This window comes from Arachis ipaensis, chromosome B04, assembly GCF_000816755.2.
Source record: "Arachis ipaensis cultivar K30076 chromosome B04, Araip1.1, whole genome shotgun sequence".
In the NCBI taxonomy this organism is placed as follows: Eukaryota; Viridiplantae; Streptophyta; class Magnoliopsida; order Fabales; family Fabaceae; genus Arachis; species Arachis ipaensis.
The window spans coordinates 107,930,500-107,943,688 of record NC_029788.2 but is presented as its reverse complement, the minus strand read 5'-3'; the positions used below and the strand labels follow the sequence as shown (position 1 = coordinate 107,943,688).

Sequence of the window (13,189 nt, the reverse complement as noted above, 5' to 3'; positions counted from 1 at the left end):
TTTTGATCCTTTTCTGGCGCTGGACGCCAGAATTGGGCAGAGAACTGGCGTTGAACGCCAGTTTACGTCATCTATCCTTGTGCGAAGTATGGACTATTATATATTGCTGCAAAGCCCTGGATGTCTACTTTCCAACGCAATTAAAAGCATGCCATTTCGAGTTCTGTAGCTCCAGAAAATCCACTTTGAGTGCAGGGAGGTCAGAATCCAACAGCATCAGCAGTCCTTTTTCAGCCTGAATCAGATTTTTGCTCAGCTCCTTCAATTTCAGCCAGAAAAATACCTGAAATTACAGAAAAACACACAACTCATAGTAAAGTCCAGAAATATGAATTTTTCCTAAAAACTAATGAAAATAGATTAAAAACTAACTAAAACATACTCAAAACTATATGAAATTAACCCCAAAAAGCGTATAAAATATCCGCTCATCACTTTGCCTTCTGAATCTCTACTTTCCTACTGTCTTCTTCTTCATGCACGCAAGGCTCCTTCCATGGCAAGCTTTATGTTGGGCATCACCGTTGTCAATGGCTACTTCCCGTCCTCTCAGTGAAAATGTTCCAAATGCGCTGTCACCGCACGACTAATCAGCTGTTGGTTCTCGATCATGTTAGAATAGGATCCATTGATCCTTTTGCGTCTGTCACATGCCCAACACTCGCGAGTTTGAAGCTCGTCACAGTCATCCCTTCCCAGATCCTACTCGGAATACCACAGACAAGGTTTAGACTTTCCAGATCTCAGGAACGACCGCCAGTAATTCTAGCCTATACCACGAAGGTTCCAATCTTAGATTAGAAACCCAAGAGATACACATTCAAGCTTGATTGCATGTAGAACGGAGGTGGTTGTCATGCACGCGTTCATAGGTGAGAATGATGATGAGTGTCACGGATCATCACATTCATCAGGTTGAAGTGTGAATGAATATCTTAGAATATAAGCAAGCGTGATAGAATGGAAAACAGTAGTAATTGCATTAATTCATGAAGAACAGCAGAGCTCCTCACCCCCAACAATGGGGTTTAGAGACTCATGCCGTAGAAGATACAATATGAAACGTGTAGAATGTCATGAGGTACAAGATGAATTACTAAAAGTAGTTTTTATAGTAAACTAGTGACCTAGGGTTACATAAAATGAGTAAGCTAGGGTGTTTAGTGTAAAAAATCCACTTCCGGGGCCCACTTGGTGTGTGATTGGGCTGAGCATTGAAGCTTTCATGTGTAGAGACTTTTCTTGGAGTTAAACGCCAGTTTTTGTGCCAGTTTGGGCGTTTAACTCCAGCTTTTATGCCAGTTCTGGCGTTAAACGCTAGAATTCTTAAGTTGACTTGGAACACCGGTTTGGGCCATCAAATATTAGACAAAGTATGGACTATTATATTTTGCTGGAAAGCCCAGGATGTCTACTTTCCAACGCAATTGAGAGCGCACCAATTGGGCTTCTGTAGCTCCAAAAAATTCACTTCGAGTGCAGGGAGGTCAGAATCCAACAGCATCTGCATTCCTTTTTCAGCCTCTGAATCAGATTTTTGCTCAGGTCCCTCAATTTCAGCCAAAAAATACCTGAAATCACAGAAAAACACAGAAACTCATAGTAAAGTCCATAAAAGTGAATTTTAAATAAAAACTAATAAAAATATAATAAAAACTAACTAAAATCTATTGAAAATATACTAAAAATAATGCCAAAAAGCGTATAAATTATCCGCTCATCACATACCAAGGAACTACTTCGAATATTGCATGCAAGCTATCAAATGGAAAAGCATCATTGATAGGAGTGGAGTCAGTCTTAATGTGCTCAAGGCGACTCAAGTGGTCCGCCACTAAATTCTGGGAACCACTCCTATCCTTAATTTCTAAATCAAATTCTTGTAGTAGCAATATCCAACGTATTAGCCTTGGTTTGGACTCTTTTTTAGCTAATAGATATTTTAGAGCAGCATGGTCTGAGTACACTACCACATTAGTACCAAGTAAATAGGCTCAGAATTTATCCAGAGCAAAAACAATAGTCAGGAGCTCTTTTTCAGTGGTAGTGTAATTAGACTGAGCAGCGTCTAATGTCTTAGAGGCGTAAACAATTACAAAAGGGTTCTTACCTGCACGCTGGGCCAGCGCCGCCCCTACTGCTTGGTTGAAGGCGTCACACATAATCTCAAAAGGCTGGCTCCTGTCTGGTCCTCTCACAATTGGAGCTTGAGTCAAGGCGATCTTCAACTTATCAAACGCTTCCATACAGTCCTCACTCAGCTCGAATTCAACATCCTTCTGCAGCAGTCTGGATAAGGGCAATGCTACCTTACTGAAGTCCTTGATAAATATCCGGTAGAAACCTGCATGACTAAGGAACGAACGGACTTCCCTCACAGAGGAGGGGTAGGGAGACTAGAAATGACATTTACCTTTGCTGGATCTACAGAGATACCAGCATTAGAAACAACGTGTCCTAGAACAATACCTTGTTTAACCATAAAATGACATTTTTTAAAATTTAATACAAGGTTTGAACTAACACACCGGTCTAATACTCTAGCTAAACTATCTAAGCAAAGGTTGAAAGAATCACCATACACACTAAAATCATTCATGAAAACTTTCATACAGTTCTCAAGAAAATCTGAGAAAATACTCATCATGCACCTTTGGAAAGTAGCCGGTGCATTACATAAGCCGAAAGGCATCTTGTTGTATGCATACGTTCCAAAGGGGCATGTAAAAGTGGTTTTTTCCTGATCTTCAGAAGCTATATGGATCTGAAAATATCCTGTGTAACCATCTAAAAAGTAGTAGTGTGATTTACCTGACAAACGATCAAGCATCTGATCAATAAATGGCAGGGGGTAGTGATCCTTGCGGGTAGCCTGGTTGAGGCGCCTGTAGTCAATGCAGACCCTCCAGGCGTTCTGCACTCTAGTTGCTATGAGCTCTCCTTGCTCATTCTTCACTGTAGTGACGCCAGACTTCTTGGGCACCACTTGTACTGGGCTTACCCATTCACTGTCTGAGATAGGGTAGATGATATCTGCCTCAAGTAATCTGGTCACTTCCTTCATGAACAGAAATGTGAAATGCCAAACAAGTGCAGAAGAATTAAATTGCTTGAAAGTAAATTGAATTTGGTGCTGGAAATGCAAAAATTAAACAAGAAGAAGTAAATTGCAACAAACAAAAGAGTAAAAGGTGAGTTGAATTGAAGTAGCTCTTAAACAGAAAAGCAAAAATGCTTGAAGAATGAAAACAGAAAAACTGATGCTTAATTTGCAGCAATTAAAAGGATGTTGAAGATCTCAGGAGTGGAAGAGACTAGAAAACAAGTCTAGATCTCAAATCCTTCCTTGATCCACCCAAAAACAATTGCAAAAGAAAATGGAGTAGTAAAGTGCAAAAGAAGTAGAAGAAGGCAGTAAATAGAATTTGAATTCAAATCACAATTTCTAAAGTTATGCAGAAAAATAAACAAGAGATCTCAAGGTGAGATTGAAACAGAATTTCTTCAATTCTCAACCCAAGATTCAGGACAAGAATGAAAACTAAGAGAGAGCTCTCTAATGGAGCTAGCCTCTAATACTTTCTAATGGAGCTCTCCAACTATTCTTTCTAATGGAGCTCCCTTTTACAAAGATGAAAATGATGCCTTATATAGGCTTTACAAAATGAAATTGAAATGAAAAACAAATTAAATGAAAATCCTAATTCTAGCTTGTTCTTGTGCCTTTGAGTGATGATGTGGGCTTTGCTTGCTTTGGATTTGAAGAGAGATGGGTTTGGTTGGCCTTGATTCAATTTGGTGAAGAATTGATTTTAATTAGAATTTTGGTTGAATTTTGGCCCAATATTGCACCTCCCAGGGACGGCTCAGTTGGAAAACCAAACTGAGCACCCAATGTTGCCTTGCTTGCTTAATTTGGTGCGCGTTCAGCCTTGCCCATGTTGCATGACACTAGAGCTCAGTTGGAATTTTGAACTGAGCTCTATGTCTTGGCCGTGTCAAAAGTTGTGTGCGTCATGGCATCCTTGGCCATGTCACTTGCGCGCATCACAGCTCCTTGGTGTGCCAAAGTGTTGCGCCAAAATGTGAGTGATGGGGGAATGTAGCGCTCAGTTGGGAAAACCAACTGAGCTCCCCATGTGTAGCGCCTTGCTTTGGACTTCATGTTTCCAAGTTCGAACCTTGGTGGAAGCACTTTTGTGAGCCTTTTTCTTGCATTTTCATGAGTGGGAGCCCGATAAAGCTCAGTTGAGAAAGTGAACTGAGCGCTATTTTGCTTTCCTTGTTTTCCTTGTGTCTCCCCCTTCGAACCTTGGTGAAGCCACTTTGTTCTATTTTTGCTTGTTTTTTGCCCTTAAAGATGCATTTTACTTGTGCCTCAATTTCATGCCAAATATGGACTATTATACATCGTTGGAAAGCTCTGAATGTCAGCTTTCCAACGCAACTGGAAGCACATCAATTGGAAAATCATCAAAGCACATCAACCATAACTACCAAAGCTCACGCTTCCGGCTGCGCGACTCTGATAGCTCGGACATTACGACGACACTTATATTATTTAATACTAGAATATGAGCCTGTTTAAAACTTTAAACCGCAATACCGTTCCCAAAAATACTTTCGTTCGATAACGTACATCCACAAATACCATACAACTTTCAAAAGCTCATAAAGAGTACATCCATATATATATACACATATATATATAAATAATATTACAAGCATTAGACAATACAATTCCTATCCCTCTTACAGAATATCTCAAGATAAAGGCGAGGGTATAAATAATAGTCTAAAGCAATACAGAGCATTTCAACCACAACTAAATAAACTCTTCGTGACTTCTGCGCCCATATCCTGAAAGGGGAAAAATGTAGGGGGGGTGAGAACATCATCCTCGAAAGGGTTCTCGGTAGTGGGTTTTTAGGAATTACTGTAATAGGATACGTGAAGATAAACCGTACCAGTGATTAATAACCGTCTTATACCTTTTTTCAAAAACAAATAATACATAAGGCCGATACAATCACCAAATACACATTTTCTCACATCAGTATCCATATGTAATAATTCCAACATATAGAAATATAGTTTTTGGAGCGCCCCTACCTCAAAACGCAAATTCCATAACTCAAACGCATCACAGAGTCCTTTCCGCCTCGACCCGAAATCAACAATCAAAATCCCGGCTACCAAAACCTCAGCTCCAAACCGTTTTCTCAGCAACCACAACGACTCTAATCGCAATATATAATAACCGAGATTAACTCTCATAACAACAAATGCTACAACTCCTCAACGTATAATAGAGCAGTAACTAGAGGGCTTTCAGATCGAAACGCTTACCGAACCAAAGGAACGGCTGAACCGAAACAGCGGCGGTCTCCGAACCGGTTCGGCGGCAGCCCCAGAAGCCATCTTAGGCGGCAACGGTGATCAGACTCCGGCGACTGAAATCAATATACAGTGATTGTAATGTTTCCGAAAACTCAGGAGAAACGAAACCCAATACTTAAAACCTTGCCGGCAGGATTCTCCGGTGACGGCAGAAACAGCCAGAGGCTTCGGCGGTGGTCCCAGAAGTCACGAAACCACTCCCGGCTACCAGGAACACAGAGGCACAGCTCCCTTCTCCAGCGGCAACACCTGCGGCGGCCTGAACCCCTTTTTGCCAGCGGCGATTTGGGCTTACCATCATCAGCAGCAGCGAGCTCAGATGGTGGCAGCGGCGTCCTGATCAGATTCCAAAACCCAGGAGCAGAGGCAGAAAGGCATCTCCTTTCTTTGATTTGCACGGCGCTGCCCTTCTCTGTACCCAGCGGCGGAGGACCTTGGCAGCAGAGAGAGAGGCAGTCATAGTGGCTCCTCGATGGCACCAGGGAGCACGATGCTGACAGCGGCGCTCGCGACGGGCTTCACGGCGAGGAGCGACCACAGCAACTCAAGCCCCATGAAGATGGCAGCAGCGGTGGTAGTTCTCGACGACCCATCATCTGCGGCGGTGCTGGGCAGAGACGGCGACGACGCAACTGGCGGTGACGAGCTTGGACGACGACAGTAGCACGGACAGCAGAGGCGGCGCGACGAGGCTGGACCCTTCCTCCCCCTGCGCGCGCGTTCTCTCCTCCATCCCGTGGCAATGGGTCGCGGCTTCCTTTCCTACAACGTCAACACGATGGCGCGGCGGCAGTGATGCTCGCCGGCGACGTCATTCCTTTTCTCCTCTCCTCTTCCCTGCTTTTCCCCTTCCCCTTCGTTTATTTTCTTTCTTTCTTTGATTCATTCTTTCAGGAACACAGAGGAAACTCAGCGTGTGTTGCCGCTGCTGAGAGCAAGGAAATGTTGGGGGTGTGGCTAAAGGGAACCGGGTCATGGGTTAGGGTTTCATTTTCAAAAATTAGGGTTAAGGGCACTTTGGTAACTTTACTAAAATTAGGGAATAGAGTAATTGAAACCCAAATTAAATCCAACACTAGATGTATATAGAAAATACTATTTGCTCATCAATTTCACAAATTATTTTCAATAAAATGCCCAAATCTAAAAATTAGAAATAATATACTTAATTTTTTCATTTTCCAAAATAGCAGTAATAATATTTAAAATATTACTTATCTAATCCAAATCATATAAAATCCTTATTATTTCATAACTATCAACCTTATACTTTAACTATAGAAAATAATCCAATAATTATAAAAGTGGATAATAATCATAACTTATCTCAAATCCAATAAATCAAAACTTGCCTTAATTATCTTTAATAAAATAATCTCTGAAATTAAGGCTATAAATAACGGTAGGATTTGAGACTTGATCATAATAAGACTTTTCAAAGATTCTGGGTCTTACATTCTACCCACCTTATAAAAATTTTCGCCCTCGAAAATTGATACAAAATGAAAGAAATTCCATAACAGTTCACCCTTGAACACATTTAAGGAAGAAGCAAAAATATCTCAAAATACAATCTTATATACGATTTTCAAATACTTTGATTGTCATAAGCATAATGATGTAAAGGTAGGAGTGTGATTGCAAAGCAAACGTTACAAGGTAGGCTCAATGCAAAAGATAACATGGGTCAATCATGTGATAGAAGGGCAAGGCATCAAAGGCTATCAAACAGGATGGAGTCAAAACGACGTGCTCAACCTCCGCACACTAATCTCATATCAACCTCAAAGTTTCAACTTTCCAACTCCATCAAGCACTTCACAAACCCCAAATTTGATCACAAGCCTGACAACCACAAACCCGTTTGCAAGGAACAAAACGCCCACAACTCATACGTTGCACACCTATCGCTTCAACTTCCGTATGCACATCACGTCTTAAAGAACTAACGTATCGCGTTACTACGTCTACAAGTCGCACGTGATATCAAAACAATTCTCGAGTCTACTCAGAAGGATACAAGATTTAGGAATGAGAGATAAATGTCAACAATAATACTTGTAAGTCCCTAAAGGATTAAACTAGATTTTCAATTAATACTCTATACCCCTAAGTTTACTAAAATTACCTAAACTACCCTAGTCCTAACCCTCTACCCCACCGCCTTCCCTTCCCCAAGCCTAGACCTAAGTGTTTCAGGAAACAAAGAAAGAAAACGCTGAGGGAGAAAGAGATAAACAGAGACAAAAAAGAAAGAATAGGGTGAAAGGGAAGAGAGAAGAGGGAGATCCGAGAGAGGGGAGTGCTGGTGGAGGCGGTCGCGCCATCCTCGCAGATCGTCATTGCCGCTGCGTCCTGCTGCTTGCGCCGCCGCCGCCGTCCAGGAAGCTGCGGTTTCTGCTCGCCGTCGCTGTTGAGATCGCGAAGAGAGATGGCTCACGAGTGAAGGGAGGCCGCGGGCTTGGAGCCGCCGCGCCTTCGTCGCCGCTGTTCGCCTTTCCTGTCGCCGTCGTCCAACGCGAAGCCAGCCGCGGTCGCTGCACCTCCCAGCCGTGTCTGCCGCCGCCGTGTCGTCGAGGGGGAAGCCGTCGGGTCACACAGAGCGAGAGAGAGAGATAGAAGGCACGGGAGCAGAGGAGAGAAAGGAGAGACCCACGCCAGCCACCGCCGCTTATGCAGCTCGAAACCCCGCTGCCGCCGCCGGAGTATGCATTACCGGTAAGGGATTTAAGCTTGGCTTCTATTCTTTTGGATTCCGGGAACCTTTATCGTCACTGCATGTCTATTTCAGCTCTCCGCCGCCGCTGCTTGTTGTTCTGAACTGCTGCACCGTCGTTGTCGCCGTTCGGGTCACTGGGAACATGGCAGTGATCACCGGAACCACCATTGGAGTTACCGTTATTTCAATTCAGCCGTTCGTCCTTGTTTGGGTAAACAATGCATTCCGAAACCTATGAATTAGTATTTCTGTTCTAAGTTAGTTAAGGATCTAAGGTTTTGGTGTCATAGGATCGAGTTCCGGGTCTTGATTGCTGAGTTTTATGGTTGTAGCATACAACATCAAGGTGCTGTGTCGTCACCAGAGCTGCTGTTGCTCCATTTTCTCAATTATTTGTAAGCCCAGTAAGTCGTTCCTTGTTCCAAACTCTTTTAGTTGCTATTCTGTTATAGACTATTGAGTTTACGCAACATTAATGTTTTAGGATTGAGCTAAGGCTATGTTTAGAGGTTGTGGCTGCTGCGGGGACGGTCAGTATTGATGTTGTTACAGCCGCTGTCACCGGAGTTATGATCGCTGCTGGAGCTCGTCGGAGCCGTTGCGGTTTTCTTCCCCCACCTATTCTCGATTCCGGGCTGAGAGAAAAGAGCTCAGTTGACACGTTTGGATTATGGTTTTGCTTACCGAGGTAGGGGTTTTTATAAAACTAATTTATTTTAAAGTGGAATTGTTATAAATTGATATGATGAGCGAAATGCTTTTCTGGTGACTATGTAAGTCTTATGCATTGTCTGATTTGTCTTGGCTGAATATGATTGTCTGCTTGATTGAGATGTCTAATTTTGTTAAAATTGAGATTTTTTATTGCTTTGGCTTGAAATGATTTTTGATATTTAAAAGTCCGAATTTTGTTTATTGGAAACTGATTTGGTCTTGAACCTGTTGGAAAGAGTTGAGGATTGGTTTGGTTGGGACCCGAAAAGGGTGGCAAAGTCCAGGTTTTAGGGGAGATGTTGCCGAATTTTCTATAAAATCTGAAACCTTGTTGAAATGTTATTTAGAAAAGTTTAATCTTGAGAAATCGTATTACTTGATTTATTAAGGAAAAAGTTATGTTTTGAATTTAATCTGTTTGAGAAAAACATATCTTGAGTTCGATTTGTTCAGAAAAGGATTACTTTACGATTTTAAAGCACTTAAGGAAAGTATTATGTTTTAAGATCGATTTTACATATAAAAAGGGCTTATGTTTTAAGTTGGACTTACGGATTTCGTTCAGAGGAACTTTAATGAAATTACAAGAAAAAGGGACTTTGATTGGGTGATGTCGTTTTGTGAGGTTCTTGGAAAAGGTTGAAAGAATTGGTTTCAAGAATGAAATTGAGATTGATTTTGGATTCGAATTTGGTTCGAAATTTCTGATTTCTATGATTTGGTTTTAAATGGGTATAGAAACTTCCTTTGTATAAATTAAATTAAGAAAACAATGATTTTTAAGAATCTTTACTGAATTTATGGAAATGAAGTCGTTGGTTTTTCCCCTAAAGTCTTGAGACCTTGCCGTGAGTTTTAATTAATAACTTTTGACTTTAAAGTGATTGAGCGATCGGTTTGAAAATGAATGATTTTGAGTAGTTTAGAAGAGATTTTAAGTTGACATGGTTTTGAAGTGGTTTGGAAGTTTTGAAAAGAAAACTTATTTTAGCAAAATGGTTCTTGGCAAGATGTGAACTGAATATGTTTGTGATTTGAAAGTAAGTGGGCCAAGAATGATTTTTGAAATAAGATTAAGTCTGATTGACTGTAGATATTGCTGAGAATATAATGAGGATTTTTGGCCTGGCAAGGATGGTGGTATAATCCTGCTTGCTCAGTGCGTAAACCGTTGTGCAGGGATGGTGGTTTTGTCCCGCCTGCAGTGAGGATGGTGGTTTTATCCCGCTCACATATTGATAAATTATTTGGCAAGGACGGTGGTTTAATCCCGCTTGCGTGTTCCGGGCAAGGATGGTGGTTTAATCCCGCTTGCTTGTGGAACCTACGGATAAGGATGGTGGTTTAATCCCGCTTATCCGAGTCGGGTCTGGCAACATAACCGACGCATGAGCTCATGGCCAGTAGGACAGGCATGCATCATATGCATTTATATGACATTGTTTGGGTGTGTATATTATAATTGATTTGCCTATGTGAATAGTTACGTTTAATTGCTAATTGCTCTACTTGATATAATTGTTTGATTGTGTTTGAACTTCTTACTTGTGTTTGTGACTGAGAATTGGTTGGATTGTGATGAATTAGTGGTTGATTGAGTTGCTTGGGCCTAGGGCCGTGGTTGATTATGAGATGGGCTGAATGCTGTGTTTGGTTTGTGTTTTTGGTTTAGGAAAGTATGAAAAACTAAACTGGTTCAGCATAGACTTAATGAATCTATGCTTGGAACAGTTTGGTCATTCATGCTGTCTAGGGAAAAACCTTAAAAAAAAAAGGCTTTTGGATTTATGAGAAATTAACAGCTTTCCCTTTTAGAAAGGATTTCGGATTTTGACTATTAAATCTTTGGTTTTGAAAAGAGGCATAAGGCGGTTATTAGTCACTGTACATTAAAAACGGTTTTATTATCGTATCTTATTATAGCAATTCTGTAACCCTACGGTGAGAACCCTTTCGAGGACGATGTTCTCACTCCCCTACAGGTTTTTCCCTTTTCAGGTTATGGACGACGAAGTTCGGAAGAGCTTGTTTCTTTTTTGTTAGACGATATTTTTGTATTGTTTTAGTATTTATGTTTCACTCGCCTTTAACCTTACATGTTTTGCAAGAAGGATAGGAGTTTTGATATGTGAAGTTTATATATTGGTATGATGTATATATATATGTATTATATGTAACTATTGTAAATTGTATTGAAAAGTATGGATGTATGTTTTGAAAATTTGGTTTAAGATTTAAACAGGCTTATATTTTAATATTAAATATTTTAAGAGTTATAATACCCGAGTTATCAGAGTGGCACAGCCAGAAGCGTGACATTTTGATAGTTAGGGTGTTACACTTGTTGTTCTTGCTTTTGATTGAACATGGAATTTATACACGTGTCCTTTTGAGCCAGAAGTGGTATATTTATATACCATTTATATATTCACTTCTTGTGTGATTTTATTCTCTTCTAGCATTTGTAATCCTATCTTATCTCATTCTTAGATTTTAATTATCATTGCATGCATGTATTTAATATGATTGAGGCCTTGTTTATTTTAGAGAGACTTACCATATAGCCTACTCATTACATCACTTCCTAGTTAAACACTTTGAGCCTTTTATATTCTTTAGATATTAGCTTTTCTCTTTAAATTCTCTTGTCTTTTAGGGATTATTGTATGAGAACAACCAATAGATTAAGTGTGGGAGAATTGATGAAATCTAATTATGTGCATTTTAAGGGATTCTATGCAATTTTTTTATGCTTTGTGTGCTTAATTGACTACATTTGTGATCATTGTTTCTAATTGAGATTAATGTGTTTTGGCCATAATTTGAATATTTTTTATATTTATTCATCTATTTGGTACCTTGATATATTTGTTAGTGTTTTAGGTTAAATTAGGGTCGAGTGGGAGCATGAAACATGGCCAAAGAAGGAAGGAAATACAAAGCAAGGAGTCCACTCAAACTGGGGCCACGCATGCAACAAGAAGCCACACAGGCGAGGATTTGATGCGCACGTGACAGGGCCATCACATGTCTGTGTTAGGTGGTATGAGGGCTCGCATTTTGGGTCTGAAAAGACCCCTAAGTATAAGATTCTATAAATATTTAAAGATGAAATTTGAAAGAGATGAAGTGGTTTTGAGGTTTTGGTTTTTGAATATATTTTAATTCATAATTCTATAGAGAGAAGTGATGTGTGAGCATCTTTTCTTTATTTTCTTATTATTTTATATATGAATTTATTAAGTTTTATTGAGATTTTAGTGTTTGAAGCCTGTTTGGATGCTACTTTGAGGCAGATTGTGGTTTTATTTGTTTCAGAAAAAATTCGGGCGAGTTTGGCAGAGTTCGTGCAGAAGAAAAAGAAGAAAAGTGAATCTGCCAAGCTGGTGTCTCGTGGTGCTTGCAAGGTCTCTGACTAGTTTGTGTTAAACGCCCCAACCTAGAGTTTAGTGCTAGGAGCTTTGCAATTCGTGCAACGCCCGCAATCCTCTCTGCCTCCTCAGCGCTAAACGCCGAGCCTAACGTTTAGCGCCAGGAGGACCGCAAAACTCCACAATTTTCTCTGCCTCACTGGTGCTAAATGTCGAGCCTGGTGTTTAGCACCAGCACCGCATACATGGATTTCAAGGACGGATTTGTTGGATGAAGATTTCGTTAATAATTAGTTTTATTTTATTTTCTTTTGTTTATTATTAATACTAAACATAATCTTCTAGGGTTTGAGATATTATTTTATTTTATTTTAGTTTATTTTATTTCTTCTATTTTATTTTTAAATCAATTCGGTTAGATATAAAAGGGAAAAGATTTAGCCCTTTGGGCTCCTCTCTTCTCTCTTCTACCTCATTCTGCACTTTACACACTTTTGACACCCTAGCTTTTCTTTGACGCATGGGCAACTAAACCTCCTTTCTTAAAGTTAGGAGCTTTGTTTATTCTATGGATTAATAATATTAACACTCGATTTTAATTATTGTAGTCTTTTAAATTCAAGAATTACTTTCGTTCTTCATCTTATGAATTTGCGTGTATTGAAAAATAACTCTTTTTCTACATGAATTCTTATTGATTCTTGGAAAATTTAACTCACTTGAATAATAGCTTGAAAGTAGTTCCTCCTAAATCACTAATTACCTAGATTTAACGAGATACATGACATATAATTCTCCTATATTTGGGTAATTCGGGTTTTGGTGGCCAATAAATAAGAATTGGACTTAACCCTTTAATCTACATTAAGTGATCTAGAAATTGACAGTTGATTAGCTTAGAGGAGACTAAATTACTAAGGGATTAAGGTTTAGTCAATTAGGATTTGCCATGTGTTGGATCTTGGATGATTAAAATAGTTGGTAA

General features: G+C 39.9%; 1 long non-coding RNA gene across 2 annotated transcripts; it reads left to right on the top strand.

Annotated features, from left to right (window-relative positions):
* Positions 8,167–8,675, top strand: LOC110271171. 2 transcript variants are annotated; one of them, XR_002361566.1, is made up of 3 exons: positions 8,167–8,330; positions 8,410–8,523; positions 8,604–8,675. It is a non-coding gene; the product is annotated as an uncharacterized LOC110271171 (long non-coding RNA). The 2 variants fall into 2 exon arrangements; XR_002361567.1 differs by having other exon boundaries at positions 8,410–8,527; positions 8,604–8,618.